Raw genomic sequence first — 21486 nt, 5'->3', positions numbered from 1 at the left:
ACCATGAAAAAATTATGTCAAATCCCACTAACCAAAGGGGAATTTTAGTCATTTTTCACAATCACAAGCCTTTAATACACAAGATACAAACTCTTTAAAAAAATAAATCAATACACAAAAGCATTATACTTAACCATTCTCTCTACTCCCTCTTAAGTTGGTAATTGGTCCAATTTTGAGAGTAAATTGGTCTCTCACATCTTATGTTTGAGTGTTTGACGTTGAAGAAATCTTCAAGATATTTAAGTTTTAACAAAAATGTGCGTTACATCTAGCATTTATAGGTAGATGTACACAAAACTAACAAATTATATACTGTTAAACAAGTACGGCCAGCTAAAAAGGTTATAATTTAGCCAATAAAATCTTTGAAATGTACAATTGATTCCACTTAATATTCCAATATTAGCATAACACGTGTAACACGCTACTTGAATTTTAGTCAGCTCAGAATAGCGACATATGAATTTTATTCGGTTCAGCAAAGCGCCATAAAAATACCAAAAACAATAAAAAGATTAAAATACACACCGAAAAATTGAACCATCATTTTATGCCTTTAAAATGTGTAAAGTATCATTTACAATTAATTAACTACTCAAAGTTACCATTCAATTCTTAATCTTTAATTCCTTATTATGCATACCTCAATATCATTGTTAGCTACTTTGAGTCCATGAGGTAGTAAGGTTTAACCAAGTATTAAACCTGTTTTTTTAACAGTTTAAGGCCCAAGGTTTCCAATTATTAACCATTTGCATCCTTTTGAGTAACGCCATGCAAAAATATGTCAAATCCCACTCACGTAAGAGGAATTTTAGTCATTTTTTACAAACACAAGCCTTTAATGCGCAAGATACAAACTCTTTAAAAAAATAAACCAATACATAAAATCATTATACTTAACCATTCTCTTTACTCTCCCTCCCCTCTATAGGCCGTGTTTCTGGCCAAGTTGGTAATTGGTCCAATTTTGAGAGTAAGCTGGCCTCTCACATCTTATGCTTGAGTGTTTGACGTTGAGAAAATCTTCTAGATATCCAAGTTTTTACAAAAATATGCGTAGCATTATAGGTAGATTTACACAAAACTAACAAATTATATAATGCTAAACAAGTACGTTTAGCTAAAAAGTTTATAATTTATCCAAAAATATCTTTTAAAAGTGCAATTGATTCCACTAAATAAACCAATATTAGTATAACACGTGTAATACGCAACATGAATTTTAGTCGGCTCAGAATAGCGACATATGAGTTTTATTCTGTTTAGCAAAGCACCTTAAAAACACCTAAAACAATAAAAAGATTAAAATACACACCGAATATTGAACCATCATTACATGCCTTTAACATGTGTAAAGTATTATTTAAAATTAATTAATTAAATTACTACTTAAAGTTACCATTCAATTCCTAATCTTTAATTATTTATTATGTAGACCTCAATATCATTGTTAGCTACTTTGGGTCCCTGAGGTAGTAAGGTTTGTCCAGTTTAAATACTTGAGCATTAAACCAGTTTTTTTAACAGTTTAAGGCCTAATGTTTCCAATTACTAACCATTTGCATCCTTTTGAGTAACGCCATGCAAAAATTATGTCAATTCCCACTCACCTAAGGGGAATTTTAGTCATTTTTCACAAACACAAGCCTTTAATGCACAAGATACAAACTCTTTAAGAAAATAAACCAATACACAAAAGCATTATACTTAACCATTCTCTGTACTCTCTCTCTCTCTCTCTCCTCTATAGGCCGTGTTTCTGGCCAAGTTGGTAATTGGTCCAATTTTGAGAGTTAACTGGCCTCTCACATCTTATGTTTGAGTGTTTGACGTTGATTAAATCTTTAAGATATACAAGTTTTTACAAAAATGTGCGTTACATTTAGCATTTATAAGTAGATGTACACAAAACTAACAAATTATATAATGCTAAACAAGTACGGTTAGCTAAAAATGTTATAATTTAGCCAAAAAAATCTTTGAAAAGTGCAATTGATTCCACTAAATAAACCATATTAGCATAACACGTGTAATACGCTACTTGAATTTTAGTCGGCTCAGAATAGCGACATATGAATTTTATTCGGTTCAGCAAAGCGCCTTAAAAACACTTAAAACAATAAAAAGATTAAAATACTAACCGAATATTGAACCATCATTTTATGCCTTTAAATGTGTAAAGCATTATTTACAATTAATTAATTACTACTTAAAGTTACCATTCAATTCGCAATCTTTAATTCTTTATTATGCAGACCTCAATATCATTGTTAGCTATTTTGAGTCCCTGAGGTAGTAAGGTTTAACCAGTTTAAATACTTGTGTATTAAACCTGTTTTTTTAACAGTTTAAGGCCTAAGGTTTCCAATTATTAACCATTTGCATCCTTTTGAGTCACGCCATGCGAAAATTATGTCAAATCCCACTAACCTAAGGGGAGTTTTAGTCATTTTTCACAATCACAAGCCTTTAATACACATGATACAAACTCTTTAAAAGAAATAAACCAATACACAAAAGCATTATACTTAACCATTCTCTCTACTCTCTCCCAAGTTGGTAATTGGTCCAAATTTGAGAGAAAACTGGCTTCTCGCATCTTATGTTTGAGTGTTTGACGTTGAGAAAATCTTCAAGATATCCAAGTTTTTACAAAAATTTGCGTTACATTTAGCATTTATAGGTAAATATACACAAAATTAAAAAAATTATATAATGCTAAACAAGTACGGTCAGCTAAAAAGGTCATAATTTAGCCAAAAATATCTTTGAAAATTGCAGTTGATTTCACTAAATAAACCAATATTATCATAACATGTGTAATACGCTACTTGAATTTTAGTCGGCTTAGAATAGCAACATATGAATTTTATTCGGTTCAGCAAAGCACCTTAAAAACACCTAAAACAATAAAAAGATTAAAATACACACCGAATATTAAACCATCATTTTATGCCTTTAAAATGTGTAAAGTATCATTTACAATTAATTAACTACTACTCAAACTTACCATTCAATTCTTAATCTTTAATTCCTTATTATGCATACCTCAATATCATTGTTAGCTACTTGAGTCCATGAGGTAGTAAGGTTTAACCAGTTTAAATACTTGAGTATTAAACCTGTTTTTTAACAGTTTAAGGCCCAAGGTTTCCAATTATTAACCATTTGCATCCTTTTGAGTAACGTCATGCAAAAAATTATGTCAAATTCCACTCACCTAAGGGGAATTTTAGTCATTTTTTACAAACAAAAGCCTTTAATGCACAAGATACAAACTCTTTAAAAAAATAAACCAATACATAAAAGCATTATACTTAACCATTCTCTCTACTCTCTCACCCCTCTATAGGCCGTGTTTCTGGCAGAGTTGGTAATTGGTTCAATTTAGAGAGTAAGATGGCCTCTCACATTTTATGTTTGAGTGTTTGATGTTGAGAAAATCTTCAAGATATCCAAGTTTTTACAAAAATGTGCATTACATTTAACATTTATAAGTAGATGTACATAAAACTAACAAATTATATAATGCTAAACAAGTACGTTTAGCTAAAAAGGTTATAATTTTGCAAAAAAAAAAATCTTTGAAAAGTGCAATTGATTCCACTAAATAAACCATTATTTGCATAACACGTGTAATTCGCTACTTGAATTTTAGTCGGCTCAGAATAGCGACATATAAGTTTTATTCGTTTAAGCAAAGCGCCGGTTAATTTTAACTCAACTTAGTGGCTTAATTCAACAAACTCTTTACACATGTGTTTATTTAATTTGTTCACAATTCTACTTTACAAACATTCCTGTGCCAGCTAAATTCTTACACTGGGTTCTCAAGTTCACTAATTGAACAAAAGTTAAGGAAAAAAAAATTAAATCATTTGTGACAAAGTTTTATTATATGAAGGAAGGCCGTGGAAAGAAGTAGATGGAATGGAAAGGAAAGGAAAGGAAAGGAAAGGAAAAGAAATAAAAGGTTTTTTCATTACCATTTTACCCTCTAACGCAAACTATTATAAAACCCAATAAGGTTATAAGTATAGGGTAAAGTTAAAATACAAATGATAACAAAAATGAGAAGGGTGAGAAGAAATCCAGTTCATTAATCTTAGATTTGAATGACTGAGATTAATTTAATAAATAAAAATTGATGGAAAAGACATGAAGGTAATAACCCACCTTTATTGACTTTCTCTATCCACATGCAAGACACATGTCAATTCCTCCATCATTTTAAAATGTCCATAACTTTTTCATAGGACATTATTTTTTTTTAAAATTCACCATAATAATAAGCATTTTTTTATCTTTAATATGACTATCATATTGTTATATAAAAAAAATAATGGGTTTTTTTAATTGTGTTTTTTTTGTTGTTCATTGTGTCTTTTAGTTGAGTTTTCATATGAATTGTATTATTGATTTTGGTCATTATATTTTTCAATTGGTACTCATATTAAAGACAAAAATTAAAACAAAGATTACGTCATTGTGTCGTTTTGTTCGTCATTAACTTTTAGTCATTGTGTAATACGTTCATTGTCTTTTATTCGGATTGACATATGACAAATTCATTTAATTTGAGAAAAATAGTATTGCGTTCATTGTATATTACGTTCAAGTCATTGTGTAATATGTTGTTTCTATTGTGTTTTACATTTCAAGTCATTGTGTTATATATATATTTACCAATGTGTCTTACGTTTTAGGTCATTGTGTTATACGTATTCACCATTGTGTTTTACGTTTCACGTTATTATGTAACATGTATTAATCATTGTGTTTTATGTATTAGATAATTTGTTATTATTTTATCATTATTTTTACATATTATTATTACACAACGGTGTTATTAGTATTTAAAAAAACATAATGATGAGTTGAAAGACACAATGATGAAAAAAGACAAAATGATAAGCGAAAAGACACAATGGTGTGCGAAAAGACACAATGACGAAAAAAGACACGATAATAAGCGAAAAGACACAATGGTGTGCGAAAAGACACAATGACGAAAAAAGACACAATGGTGTGCAAAAAGAGTACACAATGACGAAAAAATATACAATGGTGTGCGAAAAGACACAACGACGTGATTTTTGTTTTAAATTTTATATAATAAGAATCATACTCATATTAAAGATAATAAAACACTTGTTATTATGATAAATTTTTTCTTTAAAAAAATATCATACGAAAAAGTTATAAACGTTTTAAAATGATGAGGTATTAACATGTGCCTTGCATGTGGAGAGAGAAAATGTGTACAATTACCTCTATGCCCCTTTTTCTTTTGATCTCCACTTGACACATGTCAATTAATTATGGCTTCTCACACTTTCATTTTTGTTACCCTTTGTAGAACAACTTGACCCTAAGTGTATAACTGCAAATTTATACCTTTCTTTTCTTTTATTTTTTTTACTGGAAACACATAAAATACTTACTTTCTTTTCTTTTCCTTTAAACTTGGAAACACAAAATACAATTATATTTTCATGTCCTTAGCTTTATTTTTCCATCATAACTTCTCCCTCCCATCTTTTCTTTCTAATAGTAAACTCTAAAAACGCCACGTTACATAAGCTGATAAGCGTCGTATTATTGGATTATATTAATTGGCTTGTTTTGGTATATTTATTTTTAATGTATTGTACATGTGCTTTGCTAAAAGTGTCACATTTCTATTTTAATGATTTCCTTTTTAACTAACCAACCCCATCGTAAACGGTATATAATAGTGGCCATCATCAACATAAACAATCACAGCATTCTTTTTTCTCTCTCTTTTCTAATGGCTTCTTGTTCTTCCTTTTCCATAATTTTTATGGGTATTTTCGAGCTTTTAATATCATTATGCAGTACTTCTTTGTATGCTAATGGTTGCTATACTTTCATTATCAGCTTCGGCGACTTCATTGCCGACACTGGTAACCTTAAACATCTCGCCTCCGTATTAAACCAACAGCTATTCTACTTTTCACCACCTTACGGCCAAAACTTCACCAATCATCCCACTGGCCGTTGTTCCAGTGGCCGCCTCATTATTGATTTCCTTGGTAACTTCTCTATCTCACAATGTGATCGCGAATCTGTTTACTTAACTACAGTCGACCTGCCGATTTCATACAATTTAGACGTTGTAGTCTTGCTCGCAATTCCTTTCTATACGAAAACATATTCTGTTTATTTATATTTTGATTTTCATAAGGTCATTGAAGAAACGTGGATCGACTCACTGGTAGACGATCTACTTTCCTCGGGTGTGATTATACTATTTCACCGATGGTTTTCTTGGATCTGGGTTCTTCCACCTACAAAATGAACAGCACCGTTAACTTACCCCTCAGAAAGGGACAGAGGGGTCCTCTTTGGGGTAACCCTCCGGTGTGAGAATAAGTATTTGTGGAGAAGATAATAATATCGGAGTAAGGAAATCTGGTGAGTATTGCTTAATAGCTGAATACTCTGTAATTTGCTGTGATTGTGTGTTACTGACTGTAACTGCTTGTGAGTGAATGTGATTGAATATGATTGAATATGTTACTGGCTGTAACTGTGTGTTGTTGGATGGTCTTTTTCTTGTGGAGTTGATGCTGTATTTATAGTGCTAGGGTTTCCACTGATTAGGCTCAGCCTTGTTGGCCTCCTCCAATTGCTCTGCGCCACGTGTCCTCTGGGACACCTGGTGCTTTCTCATTGGTTGTAATCACGTGGTAGCACATAGGTTATGCTGAGTTGTCCGTCCTTCATTTGGCAGCTGTCAACATCAGCATATTCTTATTCCTTAAAAAGATACCTTCTGGAAGGTTGTCTGACGTGCACAATCAAGGTTGCCCTAATCCTGATTTGGATAAGGACGAGGTTGATTATGTGCATGTGTGATATGCGCCAATCCTGAGGATGCGCGAGGTCTTCTCTTTATTCTCACGCGCAGATGTTTCATGCGCAGATGTGATATGCACGAGCATGTGATATGCGCCGCGCGCTGATGCGCCACGCGCATATGTGATATGCGTGAGCATATGTGATGCGCGAGCATATGTGTGCCTGGGCATATGATGCCTGAGCATGTGTGGTGCCTGGGCATATGATGCCTGAGCATATGTGATATGCGCCATGCGCATAGGTTTTGGCTTTGTGACTTCGTAATGTCTTGATTTCAAGCCTCTTGTCTATATCATGTGGGTTGACCCGCCTTGCTCGGTGTTGAGGCGGGTACATACCTCTTCAAGCCCCCCCAGTCTAATGTGTGTCTTGTCTCGCGCGAGCGAGGCAAGATAGGTATTAGACTTAACAGTTTGTTTTTTTAGTAGGGGTTTGTGTTTTTCTTCTTATTATTCACCGTTGCGCGAAATTCTATCCTTTTGGTTGCAAACGAATCGTCCCTGTACGTGGTTGGTTGTTGCTGACGTGGGCCAGTGATGGAGACGTGTCAGGCCTTTCGTGTGCTCGAGGTGCTACAGTTGCCTTTCGTGTCCCCTCACATGCTGTCAGGGACACGTGTCGCGCTCGCGTTGGTCCGTTCCTGCGAGTGGTGGCGCGTGAACTCTGGCAGCAGCCGTATAGTTTCCTTTCATGTCCCCTCACACAGTGTCAGGGACACGTGTCGCGCTCGCATTGGCTTAGACCTGCTAGTGGGTGCGCGTGAAGTCCGTTCAGCACCAAAATTTCTCTCTCCTGGGCCTATAAAAGCCAGCCCTTAGAGTTTTTTTATCCTTCATCTTCTTGTTTAATATTCATAGCTCTTTTCTTTCTTTCATTCTATTCCGATTACCGTCTTCTGCTTCTAGGTTTCTGTTCTTCAGAAGCATCCTCCGTTCGTTTTTACACTTGTATGTCTGATAGTTCAGACCACACAATCTCCCCCATACATTGCCGTAGAAAATCGTTAGTAATGTCTACATTGAAGAAGACCGGCAAGGGGAAGAAGGCTGCTGAGGTCTCATCGGAGGAGGTAGGGAGGGCCAAGGCCGTGAAGAGGTGGAATGAAATCCCCTGCAAATTGAGGCAGGCTGATCTTGACAGCCTTATTGCCTCTCAGGGTTTTCCCCCCCTGTTTGGCTGCATGTTGCCTGTGGCGGGGCAAACGGCGGCGGACCCGTTTGCCGGCTATATATCCCTATATAGCCATTTTTTCACCCACTGCAACCTTCGTCTCCCGATGACAAGGTTTGTGGGTGCGCTGCTGAAGTTCTATGGGATTCATATATCCCAAGTCCATCCGTTTGGACTTGTGCGCATGACTCACTTCGAGTTCATGTGCAAATCCCAGCGCGAGGAGCCCACCCCTCGGCGCTTTCAGTTTTTTTACAAGCCCAAGATCCAAGATTCTTGGTTCTCTTTCATTCCTCGCAGTCAGAAGGTGAAGTGCTCCACTGTTTCATTCAAGAGCCTTCATGACTGGTCTGAGAGGTTTTTTTACATCAGGGCTGGTGTGATCCCCATCCGTATGACCATGCGCGCGATATCTTCTGCGCTTGCGGATGTGGGTGTTCTCAAGAACCCAACTGGCGCCTGGGTTAATAAGTTGTCCGCTGAACCATCCCCCGCCAAGAACATTTGTGAGGAGGCGCTGGTGGGGGTTGGTATGAGCAGGAGGTGGGCGGACAGCGCGCTTGAGCCCGTTATCCAAGTAGACGGATTGTGTAAGTTAATCTCATTGCTTTACTTCTGCGCGAATATAATTCTTTTTGCTGATATCATTTGACTTGTTTTGTGCAGTCACCAAGGAGTATATCCATGCCGCCAATGATGAGCACATGGAGGGTGGATCCGTCGAGCTCGGCGCTGGGGAGGTTGGTTTCCCTGATCGCTTTGATGACATGTTCATCCCTGTTGATCTGGGATTTGTCTTCGATAGCGATGCGCCTGGTAAGCCTTTGTAGTTATGCATTTTCCTTATAATACCAAATTTTGCTAACACTTCTGTTGTGTGTATTGTAGATGCGCTCGAAAACTACGAGCTGGAGCTCGCGGAAGAGGAGGAGGAGGAGGAGGAGGAGCCGCCCCAACTAAAGCGTAAAGCTAAGGGGAAAACTGGCGCAGGGGCCAGTAAGAAGCAGAAGAAGGATGATGCCCCTGTTGTTCAGGATCCTCCTACTAAAGAGGGGGGATTTGGGAAAACCCAGGAGTTTACCACCAGGGTTTCCTTGGCTTCCCTGCCTCACAAAGTGGGCAGACCTCCTGTCCACTTGAGATATGGTGGCGCTACCTCCTCCTTTCTCGCGGCGGAAAATGGAAGTGGTGTTGCGCATTCGACAGGTATATTTTGGTTATCCTTTGCTTATCTTTTATGATTCTGTGAGCGCGATTCTGATAGAATTACTAATGAATCTTTGCTCACTCAAATGTTTCTAGAGCCGGTGACAGCGCAACAAGATGCCGAGGCTGCGCCGGAGGTCACTTCGAAGTCCCCCGTTTTACCCTCAAAGAAGGGTAGAATGGACTTCATGGCGATGTTTGCTGCGCGAACGGAGTTGCGCCAGGGTACGTATTGCGCTCTTATTTTCTGACTTTCTTTTAGATCAAGTCATTAACCATTTCTTGTTGTTGATTTTTTCATAGAAGCTGTAGCTGGCGTACAAGCTTCTGGCGGCACTCCTGGCGCCGGCGCCAGCGCCGCTGGCTCTGCTCCTGCTCCTGCTCCTGCAAGCGATGAATCTCCCCTCATCGGCATTACTAAGGAGCAGGAGGCCGTTTTGCGCGCCGACTTGGCGGCGTCGAGACCTCCCTCACCTCCTCCATTGCATAGCCCTCCCTGCGAGACCGATTTTGATTCTAGGTCTCAGGAGAAGAGGCCTATTTCAGAGGAGGGTGAGGAGTTTGAAGTTGAAGACTCCGCAGGCGCCCGCGCCAGCCCTGCAGCGCCACGAGGTTTCGCGGCGGAGCCTTCTCGTGGGGCTGGCGCTGATTTTTCTGCTTCATCCCCGCAGGTATAGGTTCTTTTTTGCTTCGCTGCGCGGACTTCCATCTTAATGTTTTGATGACTTAGATAATTTCTTTGTTTTTTGCAGGAATCCGATCACACTTACCGCCCGAGATGGAATATTACTGAAGACAGTACTTTTCAGTCCATGGGTGTGTGTGCGGAATTCTGGGCTCATGCTGTGCCTCCATCTGAAAGGAGGTTCCAGGAGGACCGCGCTCGCGACGACCTGCTCAACGATCATATGTTTGCTGGGTCGGCCTTCATTGCTGCCTCCCAAGAGCTTCGCTCTGATTACGTTAAAGTACGTGATGCTCTTGCGGAAGCCAAGCAAGAGGCTAAGGTGTCTGCTTGGCATCTTTCTGATGCTCGCGAAAGAGCTGAGAAGCTCCAAGCAGAGCTCAGTGAGAACCGAGCCAGTGCCAACAGCGCCTTCGTGAAGCGCGGGCATGAGCTTCAGGCGGCGCGGGAGAAGCTGCAGGCGGGGGAGGCGGACGCGGCCAAGTACGCGCGCAGAGCGCGCGACTTGGAGCTGGAGGCGGAGGCGCGTGACCAAGCTCTTGTCCAGTCTGTCACTGAAAAATCATCACTGTATAGTGAGGTTGCGCGCCTGAAGAGGGAGCTGGCGGCCGCGCAGGCCGATAAAGATGAAGCCTTGGCGACGGCAGCGTCTAGCCAGGAAGCACTTGATGCTGCGCGAGCTGAAAAAGAAGAAATCTTGGCGGCAGCAGCGTCCGACAAAGAGGAGCTAAAAAAGTCTAAAGAAGCTGTTGAGTTATTAAACTCTCAGGTTCCTGCCCTCGAGACGTCTGTTGCTGGCCTCGCGCAGGATCGCCAATGGCTGATCTCACAGGGCATGACTCGTTGCGCTTACGCGATGAAATACTCAGGCGAGTTTCAGGCCCTGGTGATGGATTGCAACGCTGCCGCGCGCTTGGTGGGCCGAGCTGAAGGGTTCACGGATGGTTACGAATATGGCATGTTGAAGAAGAACCCATCCGAGTACCCTTATCAGAGCGACACGGCCTGCGCGGAAATGGCCGCGATGGGGGAGAAATATATGAATACTCCCATTCCCATCCTTGCGCAGGTAGTTTAGCCTTAATGAGATTACCTTGACTTATTTTCTAAGTCTTTTTGTACTCATATTTTTGCTTATGATTTGCAGATATCCGCGCTTGCTGACCAGCCCGATCTCGTCGCGCTAAAGAAATTACTTGACGAGTGCGAAGGGGCTGGCGGCGGCGATGATGGTGCGGCGAATGCTGGCGTTGCTAGCGGCTCTGGCGTGGCCAAAGGATCCGCTCCTGACACTGTCGTGCTAGAAGACTCCATTCAAGATGAACAACTTGACTATGGTCAGTTTGGAGATGACGAGGAGCCGGCTGCGCCAGATGCTGAGGGCGATGATGAGGATTATGAAGAGGCTGATGTCAACGTGGAGACTTGAGAAGCCCTTCATGTTTTTTATTTTTATTTGTAGTTTGTATCTCATCTTGTAAACTTGTAAATTTCAATGCTTTTGAATGAAATTCTGTTTTTCCCTTCTTCTCATCTTGCGCATTCCTATTCATCTCTTTATATCGCATGTTTGCTTGTTGAATATAAGATATGCTTGCACGTTGGAATAAGAACAAGGTTGTAAGGAATTTATTATACTTAACCCTTGTCATATTGTAAGTGATTTTGCCATATCTTGATTATGTTGACACGTGTGTTGGCGTTTTCATTATTCCTCTTTTACGCGACGTTATCGCGCGTGTATGGAATTATGAGTTTTTTAGCCTTACGCGTCAATGTGTTACTCAGATATCCATTACAATTTTATGCGCGACCTCGACCTGAGACCTTAACAACTATGTTTTGGCATTCGCTTTGCCTTAGTTGTGCTTAGGTATTTATGGTCAGTCTGCGCAGCATGTAGGATGGATGTTGTGAGTGATTTGAGCTAAGGCTCACATTATTGGGCTAAGGCCCTGACGTTTTAGAGTTAAGACTCTTTAACGCGTTTGAGCTTGAAGCTCGCGCATGTATGTTTTACTTCGTTTTATTTCGTTTTGATGTCAATACAATGTTGTCATATTGCTCAAAATCAATAAAGGGAAGTGTGAAACATGTATGCAAAATAGAATCCACATTAAGAGAAGATAGCACGTATCATTATTCATAATGGCTTGAAAAGCCTTGATTACAAACTTGATATTTTTACATGAAACATTTTCTAAGCTGTGCTGCGTTCCATGCGCGCGGGATCTTCTTTCCATTCAAATCTTTTAAGGTGTATGCGCCTTTTCCCAATTCTTCCAAGACTTGATAAGGTCCCTCCCAATTGGGGGACATTTTTCCCGGGGGTATCGCGCGACTAGCTTCATTGTTTCGAAGGACAAAATCATTTTTCTTGAAGTGGCATTATTTCACGCGCTGGTTGTAATATTTTTCCAACTTTTTCTTGTACTTGACTTCACTGATGATAGCCGCCTCTCTGCGCCCTTCAAGTAAGTTGAGATCCAACCTTCTTTCGCGCTCGTTATCAATCTTGCTCATCATGAGCACTCTATGGGATGGGCATCCAACTTCTGCTGGAATCATTGCCTCTGTTCCATAGGTTAGGCTGAACGGGGATTCGCCATTGCTGGTTTTGCCTAATGTCCTGTGTGCCCACAGGACATTAGGTAGCTCTTCGACCCAAGAATGGGATTCTCCCTCCAACCTTTTCTTCAGCCCATTTAACAAGCTTTGGTTCGCGCGTTCCACTTGTCCATTCCCCTGAGGGTGATAAACTGAAGTGAAAATTTGGTTGATGCGCAATTCCTTGAGCCAGCTGGATATCTTCTTGTCAGTGAATTGCTTGCCATTATCGCTCCCAATTTCCATGGGCAAGCCAAAACGACATATGATGTGGCTCCAGATAAACTGTTTCATCACTTCGGCTGTGATTTTTGCTAGTGGCTTGGCTTCAACCCATTTTGTGAAATAGTCTACTGCCACTACCAAAAATTTTACTCGCCCAGGCGCTTGCGGTAGGGGACCCACAATGTCGATTGCCCATTTGTGGAAAGGCCATGCGGAGGTCACTGGAATCAAATTGTTCTTTGGCCGCATGGTGTTTGGCGCATAGCTCTGACATGCTTTGCATTTTTGGATCTCTTTAAAGCGTCCAAGTACATGCCTGGCCAATAGTAGCCTGCGCTCATTGCCTTGGCAACCACCATGCGCGGGCCAGCATGAATTCCACAGATTCCTTCGTGTATCTCTCTGATCACATAGCTTGCTTCCTCAGCATCTAGGCATTTCATGAGCGGCCCAAGATAAGAGCGTCGATATAATGTACCGTCAAGCAGTTCATAGTTCTGCGCCTTATGTCTTATCTTCCTCGCTTGCGCGCGATCATCTGGTACCTTTCCCTCCTTCAAGAATTCCATTATTGGAGTTATCCATGATGAAGGGGTTGTATGAGTTATCAGGACAGACTTCGCTACCACCGACGGGTTGCTCATTACTTCTACCCTGACATCTTTGCCAAAGTGATCAAAACTGGTTGATGCCATCTTACTCAGCGCGTCTGCAGATTTGTTTTCACTGCGCGGAATATGAATGATTCTGAAGCAGTCAAATTGCTCGATGAGCTTTTTCGCCTGCTCTAGATATAGAGGCATGGTGCTCTCCTTGGCATCATAAAGGCCATTGACCTGTGCTGCTACCAAGTATGAATCAACATGGGCCTCTAGCTTTTTAACCCCGAATTTGTGCGCGATGCGCAGGCCAGCCAGCAGGGCTTCATACTCAGCCTCATTGTTGGTGCTTTTGAAGTCCAACCTGATGGCGTAAGTATATTCATGATTCTCTGGATCCACCAGTTTGAGACCTGCGCCGGAACCTTCATTGTTTGAAGCTCCGTCCGTGAACAATCTCCAAACATTTTCTTCATCATTGGCTCGCGGAGGGTCTACCTCGCGCTGAGCCTCTTCAATTCTTCCTTCTGGGACTTCTGCAATGAAATCAGCCAAGACTTGTCCCTTTATTGCTGGACGGGGCTTATAGGAGATCGTGTGCTCTCCTAATTCCAGCGCCCACTTTGTCAGCCTTCCCGAGAGCGCGGGGCGCCGCAAGACTTGCTAGATGTTGTAACCAGTCAGTACTTCAATGGGATGACCATTGAAATATCTATGAAGCTTGCGCGACGCGTATGTTAGTGACAAAACTAACTTTTCCATGATGGAGTAGCGCGTCTCAGGATCTGTCAGCACCCGACTCACATAGTATATTGGCGTTTGGATTCCCTTGCGATCCACCAACAATACTGCGCCGATGGCGCGCTCTCCTGCTGATAGGTACAGTGTCAGAGTTTCACCAGGAAGTGGAGCTGTGAGCGCGGGCAGATTTATCAAACATTCTTTAATCTCACTGAAAGCTTGCTCGGCCTCAGGAGTCCATTTGAATTGGCTTTTCTTTAAGCAATTCCTCAATGTGTTGACAAATGGGGTAGATTTGCTTGCATGGTTCGCTAGGAACCTGTTGATTGAAACCAATCTACCATTGAGCTTCTGAACTTCTTTCATGGTGGATGGCGAGGGCATGTCAAGAATGGCCTCCACCTTCTCAATGTTCACCTTGAAGCCATCCTTGGTGACCATTACACCTAGAAATTTTCCTTCTAGTACGCCGAAAGTACATTTGCTCGGATTGAGCTTCATGTTAACTTCCTTTAGGCGCCCAAGGGTTTCTTCGATGTCTTTGAGCATTTGCTTTTCCTCCCTGCTCTTGATCATCAAATCATCCACATAGACTTCTAGGTTTCTTCCGATTTGCTCGCTGAAAACGGCATCCATAAGTCTTTGGTAGGTGGCGCCCGCATTCTTCAAACCAAAGGGCATTTTTGTGTAGCAAAAAACACCCTTGTCGGTTCTAAATGCGGTCTTGTCCTCATCTTGTGGTGCTATTTGAATCTGGTGATAGCCTTTGTAGGCATCCAGGAAACATTTTAGCTTGAAAGGCGCCACGGAGTCCACCTTTGCATCGATGTTAGGTAGGGGGTAACAATCCTTTAGGCACGCTTTGTTGAGGTCCTTGAAGTCAATGCACATCCTCCACGACCCGTTACTTTTCTTTACCATCACAGGATTGGCTACCCACGTCTGGTATCGTATCGGGCGGATGATGTTTGCGCGCAGTAGATCCTCAACCTGCTCATTCATGGCCCTCGCCTTTTCATCCCCCATGATCCTCTTCTTTTGAGCAATTGGCTCTACAGACTTGAAGGTGTTTAGAGAATGCTGCGCCAGGTCGCGCGGAACCCCAGTCATATCAGAGTGTTGCCACGCGAAGACCGACATATATGCTGTGAGCAACCTTTTCATTCTCAGCCTCGTGTCGTCTGATAACGTAGCGCCAATTGTGATTTTTTGCTCCGGGAATTTCTGGTTGAGAATCCATTCCTCTGGCGCGTTTTCTGCCATTGGAATTTTCATTCTCCCCTCCCGCGGAGTACTTGTCACTGCGCACAAATGATCTCGGTATACAAAAGTTACACCTGTTGGTGTTGGGAACCCCAACGCGCCGTGCGCTGGCGACGGTATGGCGTTGAATTGGGCAATCGTTCCCCTACCCAAGATCATATTGTGGCAAGAAGTGGTGGGCAAGACCAAGAAGTTAACAACTTCGGCTCGCTTGTGTTTCTCATCCCCCATAGTTAGCTCAAATTGTATTTGACCTAGGGGATGAATGATTTCATTTGAAACACCAGAGATTGGTGCATTCACAATCTCAAGCCTTGCTTGGTCTGCCGGATCAAGTTTTCTGAAACATTGCTCATACATGATGTCTGATTCGCTGCCAGTGTCCACCAGGACTTTTGACACCTCGTAATGAGCAATGTGTGTAGTGATAACAAGAGGACTGCTGATGGAAGGGCCTCCCCTGATTCTTGGGAAGATTACTTGTTGCTCGCGCCAATCTCCTTGTATTTGCGCGCTTCTCTTTCTTGATGTTTGCCCTTGCCTTCCTCCCTCGGCTACACAGATTCTTTTGTACTTTTTGCTGGCAGAGGCTCCTTCTGGTTGTTCATTTTCTGGTCTTGAGTTTTTTACCAGGTGAGCCAGCTTGCCTGATTTCACATCCTTCTCAATTGCATCCTTCAAGTGGTGGCATGCATCGGTGTTGTGTCCTGTGGATTTGTGAAACTCACAGTACTTGCCACTGTCTGATGGTCCCTTGTAGTGTAGTGGCTTGGGGCTTTTGAAGTGGACGTTCTCAGTGCTTAACACCTGTGAAGGCGTTTTAGTGAGGGGAGTCCATATTCTTGGCAGAGGTCTATTAGAATCCCTGCCGCCCTCCCTCCTGTCACCCTCCCCGCGATTACGAACATCTTTTTGGGGCTGGGGTGAGGTTGGTTGCGCCTGCTTTTCTGCGGAAGAAAAACTGGTTGGTTGCAACCTGGACCATACAGAGTTCTGCTTGCCCCTCTTTTCTTTGCTGCGCGGTGACTCAGCTTGATGCGCTCTTTCTCTTGCCCTATCTTGGGCAATTTGTTTTTCGTTCCTCGCGAAAACTCGCGATGCTTCCATTAACTTGTTCCATGTGGTGGGCATGCCATCTCTGCTTACGAGAGCCCGGCGGAGTTGATCACTGCGCGCGCCTTGTATAAAGGCCACGCGCAGGAGTTGCTCAGTTATACCTCCGATTGCCAGAGACTCCTGATTGAAACGAGTGATGTAGTCTTCAATCGTTTCATCATTCCTGCGCACGCAGTGCATGATGTCATCAGGATCGCGCGTGTGTCTGCGCTGCTGTACGAAGTGGGCTTGGAACTTTTCCAATAGTTCCTCGAACCCATCAATTTGCCCAGTCGGCAAGCTCTCGAACCAGACACGCGCCGCACCCGTGAGGCAGCGAGCAAACATGTGACACCATGTTGGCATCGTCCAGCTCTCTAGGTTTCCCGTGTTGTAAAAACCTTGCAAGAAATCGTCTGGATCTGTTGTGCCGTCATATTTGCCCAAACCACTTGGCATCTTGGTTTTGTGCTGGATGGGAGCCTTAGCGATGCGCTCAGTGAACTTTGAATGTTTCACCAAGATGGCCGGTCTGTACGGTGTGGTTACGTCCACTTGCCCTCTAACTGGTGGGCTGTACGGCATGTGCAGATCCAGATCGGCTCTGGCTCCAGGCGCCATGTTCACAGGCGCGCGGAGCTGTGAGCCTCCTGCATGAGTATCTCGCGTCTTCCTCATGCTGTGCACTTCTTCATCACTGAACTCAGTGTGTGCAGTGTGAATGGAATGACCATCTTCCGGCGCGCGCGCCCGTTTTGTTCCATGGATGTTTTGCTTGTCAAACGCTTGCCTTTGTGTTAAGTCAGCTAACTTTTTCTGTTTGACCATCTCATTATACTTGTCCATTAGGCGCCGTTGCTCGTTTATGAGCCATTCTTTGGGGTCACTAGTTTCATCCTCTGGACCCATTAGTCCTTTTTGTTTCGCGCCGGCAAGATTTTGTAACGTAAGATCGTCTGGAGGAGTTTCAGTCTGGCCATGAGGAGTTGTGATGAAAGGACGGTTACTGGTGGCGCGCGTATTATCAAGCGGCGCCCTCAGAAACTGTTGTCCCTCATTAACATCCTCACGTTCAATATCCTCCAGAACTTGATCAACGTTACGAACGCCAGAAACCATGGTGAAAATTGGTTTTTTTTATAGAGATCTGATGAGATCTTGTTGCCGTTGTAACAGTGGATGGCGCCAATGAAGAAACGTGGATCGACTCACTGGTAGACGATCTACTTTCCTCGGGTGTGATTATACTATTTCACCGATGGTTTTCTTGGATCTGGGTTCTTCCACCTACAAAATGAACAGCACCGTTAACTTACCCCTCAGAAAGGGACAGAGGGGTCCTCTTTGGGGTAACCCTCCGGTGTGAGAATAAGTATTTGTGGAGAAGATAATAATATCGGAGTAAGGAAATCTGGTGAGTATTGCTTAATAGCTGAATACTCTGTAATTTGCTGTGATTGTGTGTTACTGACTGTAACTGCTTGTGAGTGAATGTGATTGAATATGATTGAATATGTTACTGGCTGTAACTGTGTGTTGTAGGATGATCTTTTCCTTGTGGAGTTGATGCTGTATTTATAGTGCTAGGGTTTCCACTGATTAGGCTCAGCCTTGTTGGCCTCCTCCAATTGCTCTGCGCCACGTGTCCTCTGGGACACCTGGTGCTTTCTCATTGGTTGTAATCACGTGGTAGCACATAGGTTATGCTGAGTTGTCCGTCCTTCATTTGGCAGCTGTCAACATCAGCATATTCTTATTCCTTAAAAAGATACCTTCTGGAAGGTTGTCTGACGTGCACAATCAAGGTTGCCCTAATCCTGATTTGGATAAGGACGAGGTTGATTATGTGCATGTGTGATATGCGCCAATCCTGAGGATGCGCGAGGTCTTCTCTTTATTCTCACGCGCAGATGTTTCATGCGCAGATGTGATATGCACGAGCATGTGATATGCGCCGCGCGCTGATGCGCCACGCGCATATGTGATATGCGTGAGCATATGTGATGCGCGAGCATATGTGTGCCTGGGCATATGATGCCTGAGCATGTGTGGTGCCTGGGCATATGATGCCTGAGCATATGTGATATGCGCCATGCGCATAGGTTTTGGCTTTGTGACTTCGTAATGTCTTGATTTCAAGCCTCTTGTCTATATCTTGTGGGTTGACCCGCCTTGCTCGGTGTTGAGGCGGGTACATACCTCTTCAGTCATGATCTTTAGGGGTACAAACAAGTCAGGTTGCTTGCGAGCTGCTTATGATCAGATCGATACAAAACTTTAAACGAGCCAAGCTTTATAGAGACCAATATATACAGATAATTAAAAATCTAAGTTAATTAATTTACAAATAAAAAACAAGCCAAGCTCGGCTCACCCCATATGCAAATGATCATATAGTGTTTGTTTAAACATAGGGTGTCTTACCGTTTGATAGTTACTTTATACAATCAACATTAAATCTTGGCACCTTTGGTCATCACAATTTAAATTTATTCTACACAGTTTTAGTTTATCCGTTTCTACGCAGCTGAGCGTCTGGGGTTGCCATTGATACCACCATTTCTGCAAGAAAATCGAAATAACAATGCAGTAACATTCAAACATGGAGTGAATTATGCAGTTGCAGGTGCAACAACATTGGATTCATCAGTTCTCAAACAAAAAGGGATTGTAAATCCCATGACAAATGCATCTTTAGGAGTTCAATTAGCATGGTTTAAACAATCACTTCCTTCCATTTGTGGCAACCATTCAAGTAACCAATACAATTTTCTTAGTTCAAACCCTAACAAATAGGTGTTAAAATATTCTGGTGATCATAATTCTATGACAGGTTGCAGAGATTTCATTGCAAGATCTTTGATCCTCATGGGAGAAATTGGTGGAAACGATTACAACTATCCAATTCTTAAGGGTAAACCAATCGAAGAGGTTGAATCATTTGTTCCTCTTGTTGTTGATACCATCATCTCTGCAGTCACTGTAAGTTACAGTGTTATATCATTGTATGATAAATTATCTTGTTTGTTTAATATTTTAATTTTTAATTATAGGATTTTATTGAAATGGGGGCTAAATCACTAGTTGTTCCTGGAAACTTTCAAGTTGGATGCTCTGCGTCATATTTAACAATCTGCGGTTCTAAGAATGAAGAGTACGATCCTGCAACCGGTTTCCTAGTTCGTTTAAACCAGTTTGCCGAATACCACAACAAATTGTTGCAAACTAAACTAAAGCAAGTTCAAGATCTTCATGCTGATGTTAACATCATCTATGCCGATTATTACAATGCTGCCATGGAAATCTACTTTTTCCCATCTAAGTTTGGTAAATTAACATGAGTATGAATAATAATAATAATAATAATAATAATAATAATAATAATAATAATAATAATAATAATAATAACTAGTTTGATATTGCATACTTACATTATTGATTCGCGATTTGTTAAATGTTTAGGGTTCACGAATGGAGCTTGGAAGGCGTGTTGTGGAGGTGAAGGGCGGTATAATGTCAATTAAACAACGGAATGTGGAGATGCATCTGCAACCGTGTGTAATGATCCGGACACATATGTTAGTTGGGATGGAGTACATTTAACTGAAGCAGCATACCGAATAATTTCCAACAATTTATTTTCTATGCCTCAATTTACGTTATATCAACTTAAGGAGTTGGATTCTCGGTTTATATGTAAGTGATTTGTATGGAATATTTGTTAGTAGTTGCAACGTTAATCGTTGTCTTTTCCTTTTGTTTCGATTAAAAATGATTCCTGTAATCGTTGTTCCATTAATAAATCTCATGAATTTCTTTTTCAACTGTGTCTATTGCTACAATTGCATCCTTAAAATTGTGATAGTGATTGAGATTGATTTACAATAATATTGGATTATAAATAGGATTGAGATAACCATAAGTCATGGAGGTCAATCTCTTTCTTAAAATAACAATACAATTACTTTGAATACATTAACCAATGTGCATAATTTAAGGGATGTTATTTACCACCCCCCCCCCCCCCCCGGTTTTTTAATCTAACAGGTGGTGGACCAACATGTAGGATAACACGGAAGCATTAAACAACAATTCGGGTAAACTCTTTGTAAAAATGTCTGCTACCTGGAGATTGGTAGGAACAAATTTAGTATATAACCGAGTAAAGGAAACCAATTCTCAAAAAAAAAATGATAGTCTATGTCAATAATATGTTTTGTTGTTTATGTGACACCAGATTTTGACTTATGAAGATGGCACTGTTGTTATCACATAACAAAGTTGGACGATTGGAAGGTAAAGCATGGGGCTCTCATAGGACATGTGTAAGCCATATGATTTCAGTTGTATTTTCCATTGCCCGATACTCTATCTCACAACTTGATTTAGAAACGGTTGGTTGTTTTTAGCACTCTAAGGCACGAGATTACCACCAAAATATATAGAATAGACAAATGTTAAATACCATGCCAAGGGCGGACCTACTATGTGGAGAAGGAGGGCGGCAGCCCACCTTAAAATTTTATCTTCTTTAAGTATATATATGAATTATTTCAATCGCCCCCCATGAAATTTTGACACCGCCCCCATCAAAGGAACTACTGGGTGAAAAGAGATGACAAACTTATAAATTTTAGAACTTTTCCGGTCGGCTAATGTATACCACAAAGCTGTGTGAAAGAGGTAGAAGATAAAAGAAAGAAATGGAATGTGAAAGGGGAGGAAGAATATTGTCTTGTGCTATAGTACAGTCTATTTGTTTGTTCTTTCATTCACTAAATGTTAAAATAAAGGTACTCTTGTTTTTGTAATTTGCATTTTACCCCTCATAAAACTATAGAATTTAAAACGTATGATTCCCTTCAACTTTTGTTTTTTTATCTATTTAGTGTATGCTATTTAATTCTATAACTATAGTTTGATGTTGGTTTAAGTTATATCTAACTTAATATATTTTATGTTTGAGTTACTCTTAATTTATTAATTTATTTGTTATATTATAAT

The 21486-nt window shown here is 41.2% G+C and overlaps 1 pseudogene across 1 annotated transcript; it reads left to right on the top strand.

Moving 5' to 3' along the window:
* Positions 1-5797: 5797 nt before the first annotated feature.
* On the top strand, positions 5798-20297 carry LOC143549737 (GDSL esterase/lipase At1g28590-like; annotated as a pseudogene). The gene is made up of 5 exons (XR_013138186.1): positions 5798-6062; positions 19010-19237; positions 19316-19464; positions 19536-19809; positions 19945-20297. The product of XR_013138186.1 is annotated as a GDSL esterase/lipase At1g28590-like (transcript).
* The last annotated feature ends 1189 nt before the right edge of the window (positions 20298-21486 follow it).

This window comes from Bidens hawaiensis, unplaced genomic scaffold (assembly GCF_021521415.1).
Source record: "Bidens hawaiensis isolate Kalapana, Puna unplaced genomic scaffold, B.hawaiensis_p1.1 tig00015764_1, whole genome shotgun sequence".
Classification (NCBI taxonomy): Eukaryota; Viridiplantae; Streptophyta; class Magnoliopsida; order Asterales; family Asteraceae; genus Bidens; species Bidens hawaiensis.
Note: the sequence above shows the minus strand (reverse complement) of the source record. Positions and strands in the feature narration are given on the sequence as shown.